The sequence below is a fragment of the Callithrix jacchus genome, chromosome 7 (assembly GCF_049354715.1).
Source record: "Callithrix jacchus isolate 240 chromosome 7, calJac240_pri, whole genome shotgun sequence".
Classification (NCBI taxonomy): domain Eukaryota; kingdom Metazoa; phylum Chordata; class Mammalia; order Primates; family Cebidae; genus Callithrix; species Callithrix jacchus.
In genome coordinates this window covers 84564551-84577551 of record NC_133508.1, presented here as the reverse complement: position 1 = coordinate 84577551, position 13001 = coordinate 84564551, and the positions used below count along the sequence as shown (strand labels likewise).

General features: G+C 53.1%; 1 protein-coding gene and 1 long non-coding RNA gene across 2 annotated transcripts in view; one reads left to right on the top strand and one right to left on the bottom strand.

Moving 5' to 3' along the window:
- Positions 1-13001, top strand: part of TRABD2B (TraB domain containing 2B) — a 229749-nt gene that overhangs the window by 165951 nt on the left and 50797 nt on the right. The window lies entirely within an intron of this gene.
- On the bottom strand, positions 3430-12372 carry LOC144577154 (uncharacterized). The gene is made up of 2 exons (XR_013520470.1): positions 10978-12372; positions 3430-10772 (listed from the first exon to the last, which is right to left on the bottom strand). It is a non-coding gene; the product is annotated as an uncharacterized LOC144577154 (long non-coding RNA).

The window sequence follows — 13001 nt, the reverse complement described above, 5'->3', positions numbered from 1 at the left end:
CTGTACCCAGGACCCTGCCCTGGCAGAGCTCAGCATCCAGTCCCACAGATAAAGAATGATGGGTGCTCAGGGCAGGTGGGTGTCAGCCAGGTGGAGGCTTGGCAGGAGGCCCTTCTGGGAAGAGGGCATAGCTTAGCAGAAGTGTGGAGGAGTAAAAGAGAATGGGGTCTTGGGGGACTCATGAGTTGTTATTTGGCTTTTCTGAACCTGATGTTAATGGGGGAACAGTGAATATAAGAAGGTGGTGGCAGGCTGTGGAGGATGAGGAGACAGTGGGAGCCACACTGGGCTTTGGAGCAAGGCAGTGCAGGTGGATTTTGCTGTGGGAGGGTCATTCCATCAGCAGGGCTGGTTATGGACTTCGACTTTCTCTCTCTCAGCCTCACTCTCTGCATTTGCAAAATGGCTATTGTGAGAATTAGCGAGACCCCAGATTTGGAAGAGCTTGGGAAAGTACAGTGGGGCCTGCCTTTACTCCTGCTCATGTTGTTCTGTGAAACCAAGACATCTAGTCCCTGCTCCACCCACAGCCTGCTCTGTGACCCTGGCAAAGTCACCCCTCTTCTGAGCCAGAGATGCCCTGAGGGTAAAATCGGGCTGCTCGTTCATCTTCATCACAGGGACTTCTGGCCGTGAAGTAGATGGTGCAGAGTCAGGGCTGTGCTGGCTGAGCTGGCCTCCTCCTGCGGGCAGCCTGTGGACGTGTGCATATTGGGGGGTGCTGCCTGGGTCTGAGGGTGTGGGCTGAGCTCCTGGGCCCTTTATAGACTGTTTATGATGTGCCACTGTGGTAACTGCCCATGATTAGCAGCTCCACAGGCAGCTCTGGGCCTGGGAACAATGGAACACAGAGGAAGGAAAGGGACTATTAAAAGGCCAGGAGCCTCGAATGTCACACTCAATAATTCATCCTGCACCTGCACTCAGCCCCTTGGTTGTGGAGACCCCTCTCCCAAGAAGACTTTCTCTGCCTGTGTCCTCTGCTTCCAGCAAGTTTGAGATGCGGAATGAATAGGGCATGGGCTTTGCAGTCAGGCAGGGATGGGTTTGAGTTCCTCTGCCTACCAGGTGAGCTGTGTGCCTGGGCCTCAGTTTTCTCTGTGAAGTGGGCATGGTAACCCCATCTACCCACAGGATTGTGTGATGACCAGTTAGAGCACAGGGCAAAGGGTATGTACAGCACAAAGTGAGTGGTCAGTAGGTGGTCGCCAGAGTCAGGGTTGAATTTGCAGGCCGTCAACGGGGCGCTGGTAACACATTGCTGAAGGAATCCCCCGAGACCTGCCTCTGCGGAATTGGTGGGAACGGGATTTACCGATCTGTGTTGCCTAGGGAGCTGGGCCTGCCCAGCCACTGCCTCCTCCAAAAAAAGAGTGAGGAGAGAGGACGTGAGTGAGCCTGACTCAGTGCTGGGTGATGTCCTTATGTGTCACTGACCCTCACAGTAACCCTGTGCAGTAGATAACGAGCAGCCCCCACTTCACCAGGAAGAACTCCCGACTCAGGCAGGAAGGTTGAGAGATTGTCAACTTCCCTCTGAGGGCTAGTGGCAGCGATCAGGCTTCCAGACTTGAGATATACACATTCCCGCAGGCAGGGGATCCAGGAAGCTGTCCACATTAGCAGGTACCCACAACCTTCCGAACAGGGAGGGAGCAAGGAGCCATTGCAGGCAGGCCCCAGAAAAGCCCTCTTGAGGTTGGGAGTGATTCCTGGAGCCCCTCAAATCTCACCCCTATATGGATGGCTACCCCACAGAAAGAGTTCTGAAGTGGGAATTGACAGGTTTCGATGCTGGGACTTGGCTCTACCTTGTGAAATCCCAGAAGGTTAGACTAGGAGGAAGATCTTCACAAGCCTCTGCTGCCTTGATGCTGCCTCTCTGTAACAGTCTCTGCCTTCCTGTTCAGCTGGGGAGAAGGTCTCTCTCTCACCACTCCATTCTCAGTCTATAGCAGGGATGTGCCTCTCCTCCCCATCTGCACCTCCCCCTGCTCCAACAGCCCAGCAAACACTCACATCCATTCTCTAGAACCAGGCATGCCTCCAGAGGAACAACCTTCCCCAAAGCCCCAGGCCCTAATGAGCTCCCCATCACTAGCGGAATGCAATCAGAGGCCAGCACTCTGGGTCAGGGAGGCCAGATGGGGCCAGAGAGGCTTGCCTCTGGAGAACAGCAGCTGGCAGAACTCTGAGGCCTCTCCTCTTCCCACAGAAGCCTCCAGCACCAGTCAGTGACCCAGGCACGACCCTGCTGGGGCAGCAAGGTCCTCATTCTCACTTGAAGTGGAGTCAGAGGACCAGCTTTTCAGTGCATTTGTTCCAGGAATGTGCTGACGCTGTAGCAGCTTGGCAGACTTTCTGCCGTCTGCTTCCCCTGAGCAACTACACGTTCAGTACCTCTGCCTTCCTAGCCTGCAGCAGATCTCCAGGCAAGAGCCTGTGGCATCCAGGGAATGCCTGAGCACAGCAAGACCCTATCACACAGAGGGATCTGCCGGGCCAGTCCCATCTCTCACTCCAGGGCCCTGAATCCCTCACCAGCCTCATGTCCCATTACCACTCTCCTCTCAGGGTGGAGAAGGAGTCCTCCCCTGGGATGAGGGGCCTTCAGGGAAGATGGCAGCTTGGAGGTACTCAGATATTCCAGGAGCTGAGGGTGTAGCCAGGTGGGGCCACAGCCTTCTGCAAGACCACCCGCATCAGAGATCGGTAATGCTCACAAATGTGTTCTTATCACTGGCGTCCTGACCCTCAGCTCCTAGAACTAAAATATAAAGACATCTTGGGCAAGGGCAATGCTACAAATTATCATCACAACCATATATTGTGGTTTAACTTCTGTTTCCTCCTCTTTGAAATGGGGATAATAGGAGTAGCTACCTAACAGGATTATTTATGAATGAAAAGCACGGTATGTATGTTATCCCCAGCTTTCACAGAAGCCCTGCAAGAAAGACATCCCCATTTCACAGATCAGAAAATGCCCTCTGCAAGGTCAAGGGACTGGCCCAGAGTCACAGAGTGAGCAAGTGGCAAAGCCAGGATTTGATTCCACAACCTGATTCGCTATGTGCCCCCCCTCCCCTCATCACCCCTGTGACAGGGAAGCTCAGAGCTCTGTGGAGGCTGTACTGAAAAGCCTGTTTGTTTAAGCCCCAAGATAGGTAAGGTGGTATCTGCACTTCACTCCAGAACCTAAAAACCAGGCAGGGGCCTAATTTCAGGGACTTATGGATGCCCAGAGTAGAAAGGCGGAGAGTTCTTTCCCCAGAGCAAGCCCACAGGTGAGTGGGAGCAGGGAGGAGAGCCCAGAGCATTGTGTAGTAGGTGGGTCAGGCCTCGGGGGTGAGCAGAATCTCCATTGGAGAAGTGTGTGTGTGTTTGTGTGTGTGGCACACACATGTGCCTAGGGGTGTGTGTGCATCTAGTTGTGTCTGTACAGGAAACATACTTTTGTGGAAGATGTCAGTGGTATGTTTTAGAGTATGAATGTGACTGAGAGTGTATGCATGCATGTGTTTGTACACGTCTATGTGTGAATGTCTACAAGAAACAGAACACATCACCCAGTGCTCCAAGGGTGGGCAGTGAGGTTAATTATATTTTCTGGTTGGCTGAGTTAATCAGCAGTGCCTCATTGTCCCAACCCCTGTAGAATATTTTTTTCCTCAAATGTCTGCATCCGCTACTTTTGAAGAGACATGATGACAGCCTGAAGGGTGTACAAAGAGGGTGACCAGGGCTGAGGGGTAGCCTGGAATCCTGGAGAAGGATTGTCCAACACGGGTGGTTGGTGCCTTAAATCTGCAGGCCTTTTCAGGATCACAGGGTGCAGTTAAGTTCTAAGAGGCCACTAGGCTGGACTAAGGCAGGCGGGCAGGGTCAAGCTTAGTGTGAGAAGCATTCTAGACGTGGGAGTGGTTCAAGGATTTGGCAAGCTGCTTTGGGAGTACTGAGCTCCTGCCACAGAGGCATGGCACAGCCCTGCCTGTTGGGGGCATTGGCAAGGCAACTCCCGCCCTGGAGAAACAGTCGGGTTCCTTACAGTCCTGATATCTGGGGCTGTTGATTTCTGCTCCCACCGCCAAGTTCTGTAGCTGAGTCAGACTCCTGTGGGCCCCCACCATTCCTCAAAGAGTCCTGGGATTTCTTATACCCATTTTTTCAGATGAGGACATGGAACACTCAGAGAGGAGAATCGATTGGCCCTAACCATGTACAGGGGGACTTGACCCCAGGGCCTCTGATGGCTAATATGGTCCTCTGTCCACCTCTCAAGACTCCATAGCACAGAGCCTTGTACAACAGCCACTGGTGGGCAGCCACTGACTGGCTTGCTACCTGCAGAGCACCGCTGTGTGAAAATGATGTCCTGGTATTTCTGGAACACTACTGGGAGAGACAGGAGGCCCTTTCATCTCAGAGGATAAGAGCCTGTGCTCATGGGGCAGGGGAGTGGTCTGCAAGACAGCATCAAGGGGAGGGAACCCAGACAGGGACACTGTCACAATACACAGATGCCCAGAGGGTACAAGGACAGTGGGAGTCCAAAGGCCAGGAGGAAGGAAAGAACTCTTGAAGGTCAGAACTTCCTGCTTCTACCCAGGTGACCTTGGCAACTTGTTTGACCTCTCTGAGCCATAGTCTAATTATTGTAAAAACTGAAATAATAATTCCCTCATGGAACATGGGAAGAGTAAATAAGATTGTGTGTGTGTGTGTGTGTGTGTGTGTGTGTGTGTGTGTGTGTTATGTGTGTGTGAAGTTCTCAGTATTTAACAAATGGTATCTGTTGCCTTAACATTCTTGCTATTCCTACTGGTTGAGGGAGGATAGGCATGAGACCAGCAGAGGAAGAAAGGACACTGGGTGCTGGAAGCAGTGAGGGCATAGGGCTGGCTGGGGAAAAAAGTAAAGTGGGAAAGGACGCCCCAGCAGCCAGGGGTGCTAGCCCTGCCCACGCTGCTGACCTCACTGAGAGCATCCACTTCTTCCTTTCAGGAGCACTTTCCCGGTATCTCACCAAGCTTGGAGCAGGCCAGGCCCAGGCATATCCCAAGTGCTGTGTGAACATGTGTTCTCATGCTGACCTTGGACAGGCCCCTGCCCCTCTCTGAGCTTTTCAGGAAAGTAAGCAGTTGCCCTTGCTGTGTAAGCACCACCGTGGCTTCTCCGCAAGCACCAGCACCCTGCTGCTGAAAGGATGGAGGCTCAGGGGTACTGGACTTGCACAGGAAGTCCTGGGACTGGTAACTAGTAATAAAAGGCCACACAGTTCATTCATCTGTTCAAATGACATTGATTGAGCGCATTTTATGTGCCGGGGCTGGAGATACATTAATGAACAAAACCAGCATTCCTGCCCTCATGGAAGGAGGGTGATGTGATGAGCAATGGGTATGGTAAGCGAGGAACTCACATAGTGTTAGAAGATGGCCAGTGCAGGCTGCGGTGGAGAGCATGGCAGAATATGGAGATGGGACTGCCTAGAAGGGGTTACCATTAAAGTCAGGGGCTCTGAGTGGATCTTACTGAGAAACGGAGGGCAAGTGGGGCAGATTTCATCTTTTGCAGCTTCATGCAGAAGGTGCCGGCCACAGGTGTTCCCTCCTATGAGAATTTACCCCATTGTCTCTGGTCTGCATCCCATATTGGATTCAGCTGTATCGGATTCCACCTCTGCTTCCCCAGAATCCAGTTCAGGGCTCAGCCTGAATAAGTGCTCAGAATTGTGCATTTAAGGATTGTGCAATAAGGTAGCCTTACTGCCCTTATTCTCTCAAGCGGGAAATCCTTCCTGGCAGCACCCATCCTCAGAGGGAATGCCTGTCCAGGCCCAGACCCCACAAAGCCATATCCAGGGGCGACAGGCCTTGCTGTGTTCATTGCCGCATCCATACCAGGCCCCAAATTCCATCTGCCGCCAAATTCCAGGGCTGGAAATAATGAGGCAAATTGTCCCTCGCCACTGATTAACTTTCAAGTTGCTCTGCTAAACTGGGTGCAGTTGAAGTTTTAGCAAGTCTCCTGGGGACCTCAGGCGGCTTCAGTTTCAGCCTTGTAAAGAGCTGTTAAAGATCCAATCAAAATAAATAAAATCAGATCCAGGAAAGCGATGTGTTTGTGACTGCAGACCAAACACTCGGGATATTCATGCAGAAGCCCAGCACCGCGCTTTTCCAGAGGATTCCTTACATTACACTGGCGTGGGCCGTGATCCTCCCGCCCTGGAGCCACTGGAGGGAAAAGTGCTGGAGAGTTCCATCTCTGGGCTAACTCACTGCAGAGCAGAATTCTGTCCTCGCGAGCCTGCAGGGCTGCCGCTGGCCCTGTGCCCTAGCCCTGCCAGATTGTATGGGAGGCTAAACGCCAGTGACCCGAGACACCTTATCACACTGAGTCCTCCCCACAACAGGCTTGTCTGCACTGGGATGGTTTCTACTTTTTAAAAATAATGTCTCTAGACAATAATCATGCATTTAAAAAAAATTAAAAAGAACAGAAAGCCCAGGCCCTGGAAACATATGGTCTAACCACAGAATCAAAAACTCCCAATCGAGAGATGCCAGAAGCCACAGAACGCGAGTGATGGGCTTGTGAGCTGTTCACGTCGAAGGCATTGGAGCCACAGCGAGACAAGCCAGAAGGCTGAAATCCCAGTACTTCAGTACCAAACTGTCTGCCCACCGGGTGTCTTTCAGACTGCTCTCATCCCAACCACCTTGTGATTCTGGACATCCGGTGAAGCGAGTAAAGGCCACAGCAAGGCTGGAGAGAGGAGCCTCTTCCCACTCGCTGTTGAGGGCGGCCTCCCGCCTGGCCGGCCACCCCTTCCCGTTCCACGTGCACCCTCCCCTTGCCTTAATGACTGGCTGATGCTTCCACTAGAATTCTTCATCAAACCTTGGAAGAAAAATCAGAGGTGTTTGAGAGGAAAATCATGTGCAATACCGAGAACCACCTGCCCGCTCCTAAGGTTCAGAGAAACCAGCAGGGAAGCCACTGAAGCCTGTGCAGATGGACATCAGTGCCCAAGAGTGCTGGACAAACTTTTAGATATCCTTGTGAACCCCCTCTCCTGTCAGAGATGGCAAAACAGGTCCCGAGAAAGAGAAGAAAGGACTCAGGGTTACCCAGGGTACCAGACGAAAGGCATGTTTGAGAGCCAAGCCCTGCCATCCCCACTTTCCCTCTTGGTCACCTGACTTCCAAGAGCTGTGTGCACCCTGGACTGGTGGCCACCACGTTCCCATTCGCCAAGCCTCACCCAGAGCCCAAGCCAGAGGTCAGCTGGGGCCTCCTAGCCCTCCGTTCCATGGGTGTCAGGCCATGCTGGCAGGCCTGAGGCAGAGCCCATCCCCTGCTGCACCCACCGGCCTGGCTGCCCCCGAAGCCGGCTGAAAGGCCCCCTTATGCACAGCCCTGCCTCGCCGCCGGGGCGCACAGCCCCACTCTCTTACCTCATAAACGGCTAATTTGTTACATATTTTCTGACGCTGTAAATGGGAGAACAAAGACCTTTTCTCTCTCATATTTTCGTTCAATTATGTTTGTGGGGGAACCTGATCCCCTTCAAAGGGGGGTAGAGGAGCTGGGGTGGAAGCCTCCCAGGCTTGCTGACCTCCCAGGCCTGCCCCTGGGCCCACAGCCCCTGACAGCGGCTCAGGACAGCTCCGGTTTGGGTGTGGCTGCGGATGGCAGGAGCCTGGCCACAACAGAGGGCAGTGAGGACCCCTCGCATGCCCCATGAGGAGCAGGTGAAGGGACCAGGCCCTCAGCCCTAGAGGAGCAGAGGCCAGTCCGAGGAGCAGGCTGGGTGGGGTTGGGCTCCGAGAGCTGAGATGAGCCTCCCTAGGGTAGATTTGGGGACCAGAGAAGGAAGGCCCTCTTCACAGCCAACATCAGTGCCCCGAAGAGGGCACAGACCAGCCGGACAGGTGAGGAGCTCCCTGTAGCTGACTCATGTCCCTCAAGGAGATGTGGGGGGAGCTGGAGGTAGAGGGAAGGGGAGGTACTTTGAAAAGGGAAATCCCATAGCTGAGAACCCCTGGAAGCACCGTTTTAGGACCCTCTGATCCCGAGGCTCTGATTGTACTGTGCTTTTGCCTGCTTCACACTAGGAACCTGACGTCAGTGCTCTGGCTCAGGTCTGGGTTCCCAGTATGCTCCTTCCATCCTTTTTTGAGAAAGCACACTGACTGGTTTTGAACACTGGCTCTCCTGGATCTAGGAGCTGGGGCCCAGGGGTGTCGAGGAGGGGATGGAAAACATGGCCTCTGGAGGCAGCTCCTGTAGGACCGGTTGCTCAAGGATGTTTCTAACAGCTGATGCACCAACCACTCCTCCCCTCCTTCCTTCCTTCCCACTTCCTCCCTTCCCACTTCCTCCCTCCATTCCCTTTTACCCTTTAGTGAGCGGCTACAAATGGCAGGTCCTGGACTAGGTACTGGGATATGAGAATGAGTAAAGCTCACAGAGTCCCCACTCTTACCACATCTGGAGAGAAGTCAATAGATGACTGTTTGGCACACAGCTAAAATTGCTGGACTATTCTCTTTCATCCATCACTTACTTGCTGTGTGACCTCAGGAAAGTCACTTAACCACTCTGTGCCTCCTTTGTATCAGCTGTAAAATAGGGATAAAACTGGGAACCACCTCACAGAGTTGGCAGGACTTGAATGAAATAATGCTTGTGAAACAAACTATGCATACTGCCTGTCACGGAACAAATGATTAACCTCGTAAGTATATAGAGACAGACTCCTATGAGTACTCTGAAGAAAGAGTCCAGGGTGTAGGAGAGCTTCAAACAGGGGCCCCTGAGCTGATCTGGGGGATCAGGGCAGGAGTGTGCAGGAGGTGGTGTTCAAGCTACTCTCTGAAATATTAGAAGTTAAGGAGGCAAGGGGGAGAGATGATGGGAAGGGCACACCGGGCAGAAGGACGAGCATGTGCAAAGGTCCTGAAGCAGGAAACAAATTGCACATTCAAAAAAACTATAAGGGCAGCACGTGAGCAGTAAAACCCAAAGGAAGGAGGTCAGGAAGCAGGAGGAGTCCAGGGAGACAGGCAGGTCCATGCCAAGTACTTCTGGGAGTCCCTGTTGAAGCAGTTCATGGTGATTACAAGGGCAGAGGGGAGCCATGGGGGATTTCAGCCTGGGAGACGCTGGTCTCACCCACACACAGCATCCCCTTCCCTGTTAGGCTAGAACCAGTGGGCTCTACCTTAGGTCAGGATTCAAGATGCAGCCCAGACCCCAGGGCCCAGGACCTGAGGTCCCCGAGAACAGTGCTCTCCAGCAGCAAGGAGAAGTAAAAGTGAAAGAGAGAGAGTGGAAGGGGATGAGGCTGAAAACACAGAAAGAGCCAGACCAGATCACAGAGGGCCTGGCAAGTCAGGCTACGACTAGACCATGGAGAATGATCGATGGGGTTACGTGGTTTCAGGAAGGAGGGAACCAAGTCCCATTAATCTCAGTCTCCCCAGAACAAACACACACGCTTGTTACATGTGTGAATATAAGTCTGTGGTTGGGCCTCTTGATGGCTGGGATAGCACAAAGCACACCCCACACTCCTGACTCTCTCTCTCAACCTATCTGTCTGTCTGTCTATCTCTGTCACCATCTCTATGTCTCTCTTGCCCACACATGTGTGCACACACATTCTTACACAACCCTGTCACTTGGACTCCCAGACACCCCAGGTAGAAAGAAGCTCTGGCCTGCAGCTGTGCTTCCTGGTTGCTGGAGCTCACATAAGAAGAAGACAAATATAGGCTGGAGAGAAAGGGAGGCCTTCTTGGAGGAGGTGAGCTTCCAGGTAGGGCAGGAAGGATGCGTGGGCTGTGGACAAGTGGCGGCCAGCAGGGACCCCTGCTTCTGACCTGGTGAGTCCCTGGTGGCAGGTCCATGCTGGAATGCCTGCATGAGCCTGAGGCTCCTTGAGAAGATTCTGGGCAGGGAGCTAAAAGGCTGGAGCAGTCCTCCTTCTGCCCAACGTGGATCCTGGAAGCAGTCTGGCCCCTTTGACCTGCTCCTTCGAGGGCCCCTCACTGCTCCCATCACCTCGCACACAGCCCATCCTCCCAGGTCAGACCTGCACAGCAAGGAGGCCTTGGATAGCCCTGAGTGTTTCCCATCTGCAGTGTAAGCAGATCTGTGCTCATCCAGAATGTGTCTGACTTCTCTGTGTTCTTTTCCCAAGACCCAAGGCTCAGATTTCAGTTTCACATTCTTTTGCCTTGGGTCTAAAAACATTTTCCCTTTCTGTGGTAGGGGAGGGAGGGGATAAGGGGGCATAGGAGACCCAAGCTGCCCAAATGAGGCAGACCGATGCCTCGTTCCTGCCTTAGTCTGCATCCCCGGCTTGCTGTGTAACCTTGGGCATTTTGCAACCCTCTCTGGGGCTCAGTGTTCTCTCTGCACAATGAGAAACCCCATGCAGGATCTAAGGACCTTCCCTTGCCTGGCGGTCTCTTGCAGTGCCAGAGTCTCCAGCATTCCCATCCTGTTGCCAGGAAGTGTCTCCTGTGACTTCAGACAGGCAAAAAGCAGGAGAAGTTGGCACTGCATTTTAGTTTTGTCTGCGAGGCCAAGTTCTGCGCAGCTGTCTCCTCTGATGCACCCTGGGAGGAGTGTCTGTTCCCTGGACTGTCAGCACCGCAGAGTCCCAGGCCGGTCACACACAGTCTTCTTCTCTTCCTGCCATTCTGGGTCTCATCTGCCTTTGTCCAACCACTCCCTTGAGTGGGGCTCAAGGATTCCTAAAAGGGAAGAGGAGGGGGTGGAGGGCCCAGCCTCAAAAGTCATGGAAGGATAGAGGGGCAGTGATGCACACCAGGAAAGCCACAGAGCCCTGAGTTGGAGAGTTCTGAAACATGCACGCCAGGACAGATTGGAATTCTAACCTGCCCCTCCCTTCCTCCATGCCTCCCCAAAGCCCCCGGGGCCCGAGTGGGGCCTTCTCACCTCTCCTTGTCCAGAGCCAAGAATGTCTCCTGCTACAGTCAGTGTTCCTCAAAGCCTGTCTCCACACAGCAGCCAGGAGCGGCTTCTAAAGAGAAGGCCTGATGATCACTCCCTGCTTCAGAACTTCAGTGGCATCCCATTATCCATAGGGTAAAGGTGGAGCTCCAGATCCACCTCGACTCCCTGCTCTGGGTCTGTCCCATGTCCACCTCCACCAACCACAGGCCGCACTCCAGCCCCTGCCATCACCGACACGGCCCTGAACATGCCAGCTTCACCGCAGCCCCCATTCCTCTGCATGGGCTGTTGACACTGCCTGGAATTCCCTTTCTTTCCCTTCTGCATGGCAAGTGTATGCCCCCAGAGGATTGCAACAGAGCCACCTCCTTTGGGAATCCTGTTTGTGGTGCCCCACATTTGCTGGGCTCTCACAGCCCCTTGTCCATCCTTTAGCACCAGCCTTAATGAATGTTACTTACCTTGTTGCAAGTCTTCCCGGAACTTCCTCCCTTGCCCCACCCTGCCTTTGAGCCCATCGAGGATGGACAGGGTACTGATTTGCTCCCATGGCCTCAGGACCCAGTACAGTGCCTAGCACTAGTCCACACTGAACACTGCAGAGGGAACAGAAATCTCATGCACACATGCAGAATTCCAGCCTCTCTTTAGCACGCCTCCTGCAGCTGGGATTCACCCCAGTGCTTAGGGAACAGAAACACTCTTAAAGTGTGTGTATGTGTGTGTCTGTGTGTGTGTGTGTGCGTGTGTGTGTGCGCGCATGCGTGTCCTACGGCAGGGCAATAATGCTGTACAAGGTTTTTAGAATGTTAGTCTCAAGCAGGCAGGACATATATTATACACCCCACTTGGCAGATGGGTAAGCTGAGACCCAGCAAAGAGAAGAGAAGGGCCTGCCCCAAAGAGCCAGAATAAGAACTTCACACAGCCTGCATGTAGGAGGTTCCAGGTTTGAAACTGGGTCAGGTCCCTGCCCTTTCAGCTGCTGTTTGTCTCTAAAGGCTTGGCAACTGGTGGCTTAGCAGACAATTGTTACAATTCCTCTCATCAGTATTGAGTGCTGCCAGACTCAGCTCCTCTCCTTCCATCCCTGGCCTCCTGGAGGTGCCCCCTCCAATCCGCTCCTTCCTGGCTACTGCCCAGGACCAACGCAGAATAGAGGTTCCCCATTACTGCTGGAGGGCCTGTGAGACACCCTCCCGCCTCTGAAAATTGGTAATTGCTGTGTGGTCAGACCAGAGGAATTAGAGGGGCCCTCTAAGAATTTCATACTGATTTTGCAAATGAAAATGGAGACTTGCCTTTTGAAGTTTAGGCAGCTGTGTCAGCAGAGCAGGTCTGAGACAGCAGGAAAAATAAAAATGACATGCTTTGAACCAATGGAAGCAGCTGCTTAATAACAGTAACCATGATGATGGTAACCAAGGCTACCACTGGCTGATGGCCTCCGTGGAGACCATTATCCCTCAGTGGGTCTCAGTTGGCTCTGATTTCCCACCCATTGCAGCCTCCACAGGTGACTTGTCCACTGTCTAAGATCAGGTGGAGATGCCATGTGCTGCTTGGGTTGAGTGCATGGTCCATGGCAGGAGACTGAAGACCCTCCACTACTGGATACTTTCTAGCCCTGACTGCTGGCACATCTTTAAACACACCATGCTCCTCCACATCCTTCTGCAGTCAACATTTTCTTTTTCTTTCTTTCTTTGGTTTTTCTTTTGAGGCAGAATCTCACTGTGTTGTCCAGGCTGTGGTACGATCATAGCTCACTGCAGCCTCAAAGAATCCTCTCACCTTAGCCTACCGAGTAGCTGGGACTGCAGGCGCATGACACCATACCCAGCTCTTTCTTGTTTTTGTTTTAGAGATGGGGTCTCCCTGTGTTTCCCAAGCCAGTCTCAAACTCCTGACCTCAAGCGATCCTCCTGCCTCAGCCTCCCAAAGTGCTGGGATCATAGATGTGAGCCACCATGCTCAGCCTGCAGTGAACACTTTCCTTCTCAGCA